We start from the raw sequence: 6,000 nt of genomic DNA on the forward strand, positions 1-6,000 counted from the left end.
CACCTCTCTTTTCACTCATTAACTGCTAATGTGCTTCCAACACACTATTTTAGCCTCCAGCTTTTTGTACCAAACATCGTAGATATGCTCTTCAAGCAACTTACAACTGCACTGATATGGTCTCTAGGTTCATACTGTATTTCAGGTTTAAAATTGGGTCATCCAATTAACTTTTAATATGGCACAACACAGCAGGAATGAAAGCTACAGATATCTGGGCAAAGGCTGGAACTTCTTTTACATAACTTTGTGTCTTTGGATACTGCTGATAGCAACTAGAAAGTACCAACCAACATAAGAAATCTTGCCAGGACAAAAGGAGATATTGATGCTGATTTATCCTCTCAAGAGAGAATTTTCTAGTTCCTCTGTATTCTGTTCTGCAGAATTCATATTATTACTTTCAATGCCATGGAGCAGACACTAATTATTATGACAGCCTTCAGAAAATTACATTATCTGTCCAGGCACTTCATACTGTTCCATCTAGATGTTAGGTTCCTAATTCTAGGGGTGGGAGACATAGGACTCATTTTAAGTATTCAAATGTGAATATCCACATGTGAATATCCATATTTAAACTGACATCCACAACAATGAGAAAATAGTACCAGCATATGGAGCCTGGAGGGGAAGATGACTCAGGAAAAGAAAGTCTTTGTCTGCATGGTGCCTCTGGGAAACTGGGACCAAGAGATTTAACTTCCTTACTTAAATACCTCCCCTTATTTGGAATTCACCTTTCTTTCTTATACCTTAATCTCAACTGCCTCCAGGTTTGAATCACAGGCAGCCAAAAGTAAAGTGGCTGGTTCCCACCTTTAGATACAAAGGAAGATGGACAATTAGTTCCTGAATTACAGAGATTAATATTAATTCCAGGTACACACAAGGCAGGAAGCACGTGTTTACTAACAGAGATATTATCTGCTTTATAGAGTCTACCTTGCCATTTAATACACTATTTTCAGTCATTGCACACAAGGTGGGAATAGTAATTCAGCTCAGATTAAATACAAGCAGATTTTTTTTTCTCACCAAAATGCTCAGCTTAATATATTGTTGAAGCTTTCAGCCATGAACACTGACCCCTCTGAAAATTATATCCCTTTCAAATGTTTCAGGTTGCTTACTACAGAAATCTCCAGAGGTTACTGCAAGCATTGTTCTGTGAATCGGAAGGGTAAACAAATCACTATTATTTCTGCCACAGTAGTGGCATGAGACTGAAGGACATGAAATTTTCTTGTAAATTCTGGAAAGTGTATGTGATGTGAGAAAGATCAAAGCAAAACAAACAAACAAAAAAGTCCACACAGAATATTAGGAAAACAGCTGAAGAGACTGATAGTAGTAATTATGCCATTAATCCAAGTGGGCTGAAAATATTCCACACTCCCCAGTGTACTGAATGCACCTCTCTCCACAGTCAGTATGCTACCATGCTTCAGGAGATGAATACATTTTCCTGAATTTTCATCTATTTCATAAGAAATATTATAAAATTAGCTTAGTCCACTGTTTTCAGACATGTAGTTCTGCAAATGTCTCCTTTTTCCACATACAGTGTCAGTACTCCATCTCTACACAGCAGGATAGAGGCCATGTCTGAAGAAGAAACTAGATGAGGGGTGGAGGAAAAGAGGACCAGTCAGCAAGAAGCTACAACACGAGTTGTTCCTTACAAAGCAGCAGCACCAGTGAATGAAAAATGTCGTACTTCCTCCCCCCTCAGCACATGCCATTACCACAGGCCAATTCTCAGCTGTGTTCAGCAGAGCTTTTCCCTACTGTATAGCACTCAGATGAAAAAGCTCAGCCTTACACTGTCAGTCATTTATCCCAGAGCACTGCTATTCTAGTTACAGCCATACAGCTTTTCAGCTTTGGCAACAGGAAAGCATGTATGGCATTATACAATGCATTACTCAGAGAAGTTCTCTTTCCCAGAGAGGGAAAAATTCCTTGCAGCGATTTTGCACAAATAAACAACAGAAGTTTCTCAAATTATTTTCCAGATTTCTGATGTGGTGCTGTGTTTCTTCACTATTTATGTCACATGTTCAATTCTCAAAACAAAAGCTGTGCAGAGATGTGAAAGATGTATGAAAAGCAGAACAAGTTAGGAAGGAACTAGTAGAAGATTGATTTCATGCATTTTATTTATCCATCTCCATTTCTACCTGAAGAGTCACCCCACTGTCCACAGAGGAATGGATGTTTCCCTCAGCTGCACACAATAACCCCCCAAGGGTGACATCATCCTCGGTTCTTTGATTATTCTCACAGCATGGCAGTACATCAGCACTTAATTCATTACCCTCCCCCTTCTCCAGTTTCTCAGTGGCCAGAAGGCTGGTAATGACAGTAACTTCTGTTTTTGTAACACAAAATGTTTCTCTTCCCCAGACAAGCCTGCACTCAGGAGTCCCTTGTTAGTGAGCCTCTCCAGGCATTAGCACAGCAAGAATCATTGTCTTTGTCCAATGAACTTTTTATTGAGAAAACATTTGGCAAAAACACTGCAAAACCAGTCCTGCAAGTTCTTAAAGCAACCAAACAGCCACTGCACTGCTAACTGAATCCCTCTTCTCTGTAGTTAGAAAGTCAATAATATAGATACAATATATCTTCTAATCGAGGATTTTGGATGGTACTGGAGAATTCACTTTGCACATAGACGAACAGGGCAGCCCATAATGCTGAGGAAGGAATTGCCCAGTGGCCCTCTCTCCAATGTGCAGAAACACAGTGCTGCAGATAATGTTCCTTCAGCTTCCTAACCGTGGAACACCATGGAGCAGCACATATCAGCACAGAAGTTCATCTTTTCGCTGTTTCTAAAACAATCCATTCGCACTTAAACTGACTTTCCATTTTTAAAAGGGTCTGAAATGGCTTTTAGAAATCTATATCCACCTTGACTCCTAGCCAGATTACTATATGAAAATCTTAGCCCAAAGGAAAAATAGGTCTGCCTGGTTCAAGCCACATTTTTATTGTTTGAATAAAACTTGGGTGAATTCTATTTTCATTTTTGTGTTACAATGTCACCAACTTGGATTAACATTTGAAGGATTAAATTATATGAAGTTGGAATATTAACTGCATTACCATTTGAATTTGACATTAAGAATGAGCTGGACTTTAATTTGGGAATATAAAAAGGGTCTTGAAAAACGATTTTATGTGTTTTCAGCACATATTCTGCAAGACACTACAGTAGATTAAGATACAATTTACTGCTTTTGACAGAAAAAAATCAGTAACTGCATCTAACTTGCTGACAGTGACCTCTATTACTATACATCATGCTGAAATTTCTGTACAAGAACATAATTTTTCCACCTAATAATTCCAGAAAACCTCAAAACACTGATCCTTGGTTTTCTGTAGAATGAAATTGAAATTCCAGAGTGCAGCTTTTGAAGGGGCAGATGAAGTAAGAAACCTAGCTTTTAAAAATGAAAACTAAAAGCCATTTTGTATTCACAGAACTAAATGCACTACTTCAGAGAAATAAATAGGAAGACATTTTAAGTTAACCTTATCTCAACCTGTGTGCAGCGTTGTCTATGGATAACAGTACCTTTCCTTTCTTTTGCTAATAATTGCATACCTGTATGTATCCAGGAGGAAGATTTACTTAAATGAATTTATCAAGTGTTATCATAGTATTTGCAACGTATACTATGGTCCGCTAGTTACTACAGGTCGCTTAAGGAAATACTATATACTAGAGCCAGATCTAGTTTGGGAACTTACAGAAACTTTTCTTCAGTTATTCACGGCCTTGTCCCGATGGGCCTGAATCCCGTGTCACGCCTACTTACTTCTTGCCTTGTAGTGTCGTCTGCCATTTTTAATCATGGAGATTTTTTTTCCCCTGAGCATTCCTTACCTATGATTTTGGAAAAACAGGTACAGCTGGTCGCCCCCTCGGAGGCGGGGTACCCGCACAGCCTCAGCAGCAGCGCTTCTAACAGCGCTGCCACCCGTGTCCCCAGGCAGCCCAGGGCCCAGCTCAGCGGGGCTGAGGCCACCTCCCTTCCCCGCCTAAGTCCGCGGGGCTGACAGCAGACTTCGCTGGGGCCAAGACCGGCTCCCGGCGACAGTGATAGGGCCTGCCAGCAGCGACTCGCTAGAGAGGTGACAACCCCTGCCCGGCTCTGAGCGCCAGAGGACTGCAAGGAGAATGGCGAACGCCATTTCGAAGCCCCTCTCGGTTGAGGCGCGACTCCCACCCCAGCCGGCGGCGAGCGCCCCGCAGGGCCTGGCGGGAGACCTGCCGGGAGCTGGGCACACCTGAGAGACAGCGTTCTCTCTGTCCCGGCACGGCCGAGGAGCCGGGCCAGCGGCCACTCGCCCGCCCGGGCCGAGCGCTGAGGCGGCACCGGCCCCGCACTGCGCTGCGGCGGGGGCGGCGCTCGGCCCCGAGAGGCGGCGCGTGCCGGCCCCTCAGGGCGGGCGCGGCCCGGGGGCTCCCGGAGAGGGGCCCGGGGGAGGAGAAGGGTAAGGTTTAGTGAGCTTTGACAGAAATAAAACCGATGCGTAGATGGGTACAGCTAGCAGCATCGCTGGGAGTAAACGCCTCAGTCCCCTCTGAGCATTCAGTTAATTGTGGAAAACAATGAATTGCGAGCGCAGCTCCGTCTGTGCTCTGAGAAATGGGTCCTGGTGAAGGAAAATATTTTATAAAGCATTTCTTCCCCTTAAGGTGTGAGGACGGGAGAAAACTGCCGTCTGTGGGCTTCTCCTTTTCTACCTATTTGACTTGAGTGCAGTCATAGCCAATTTTCAGGTTGATTAATGAGAAGAAATTCAAGTATGCATTTCTCTTTGACACTTTTCTTTGTTTACAAAAAATCTAAGAAAATCGGGAGGTTATTCTTTTGCTCGATATGCCGATGCTTTTTCCAAGCATCACGGATGCTCCCTCTCACTCAGCTTCCTGCACCAGTTCTTTGCATTTTGCCAGCCCATCATGAGCATGCTCTGCTTCCTCCACCGCGGCTGTAACTAGACCTGCCTCATTCAGTGTTACAGAGAGCGACTGCTCTATGCATCAGCTTCAACAAGGGCTGACTCACTCCACAGCTTCCAGTACCACTTCAAACATGGTAGTCATTCTCATCTGCATTTAACAAGTACGCTGTAAATAAGCTTCATGACAAATTTAAAAAAAATAGGAAAAAAAAAGAATTGAAAAGGTAGGAGAGTTTTATATCCATAGATCTTTTCGTATTTATTTAAGATGCAAACTTTAAAGACAGAGGACCAGCAGATTTCTCTGCAAAACTCTTTCAGTACCACTTTAAGTGAAACTATCATTGTGACCAAGGTGCAGAAATTTATTTTGGTGGGTTCCACCATCTCCGAAATCAATGGAAGCAGTGAGAAAAATATTGGAGCTTTATGCATATATGCAAAGATAATTTAAAGAAGTCAACAGCTGCAGAGTATTCAGATAAGTACAATAGAAGTACAGCAAAACGACATAGGCAGTAGCCCAGCATTGAAAAGTAAATACACTTGCATCAGGAAAGAGCAGAGAAGCAGGTCAATAATGTAACAGTTCTAGCCAAGACTGAAGTGCAAGGTACATAACCATAGTTCAGCCCTTACAAATCACAAGCACAAACTGCAGACTTCAGGCAGACACCTGGAAACAGAAGGGGGGAGTTAGAATGCCTGGTGTAGGGATAGCAGTGAAGTGTAAATAGCATTGCTGAACTAAAGTGACTTGGAATTATACTGGAGTCATTCCTGGCTAAACTCTAGATGAAGGTGACTCAAAGGACTTTTTTAAAAGGCAACAACAAAAATACACCTAGAAGAGCCTACACACTGTATACTCTAGATACCAATAGCCACAGCTGGCAATGTGTACCACAAGCCCTATGAGAAACAACTGAGGGAGCTGGGGTTGTTTAGCCTGGAGGAGACTCAGAGGTGACCTTACCACTCTCTATAACTTCCTGAAAGGTGGTTGTAGTCAGG

The 6,000-nt window shown here is 42.8% G+C and overlaps 1 protein-coding gene across 12 annotated transcripts in view; it reads right to left on the reverse strand.

The window, feature by feature from the left end:
- MYO3B (myosin IIIB) overlaps positions 1-4,417 on the reverse strand; it is a 230,947-nt gene extending 226,530 nt beyond the window's left edge. For 9 of the 12 annotated variants that reach the window (XR_008431755.1, XM_053947139.1, XM_053947137.1 and 6 more), the window contains exons 1-3: positions 4,306-4,417; positions 3,766-3,901; positions 756-819 (exon numbers count right to left, since the gene is read on the reverse strand). The gene's annotated coding sequence lies outside the window, so the exon portion shown is untranslated. The remainder of the gene's footprint in view (positions 1-755; positions 820-3,765; positions 3,902-4,305) is intronic. The other 3 variants (XM_053947138.1, XM_053947141.1, XM_053947140.1) reach the window with 3 other exon arrangements.
- Between the last annotated feature and the right edge of the window lie 1,583 nt (positions 4,418-6,000).

This window comes from Vidua chalybeata, chromosome 7 (genome assembly GCF_026979565.1).
Source record: "Vidua chalybeata isolate OUT-0048 chromosome 7, bVidCha1 merged haplotype, whole genome shotgun sequence".
Lineage (NCBI taxonomy): Eukaryota > Metazoa > Chordata > Aves > Passeriformes > Viduidae > Vidua > Vidua chalybeata.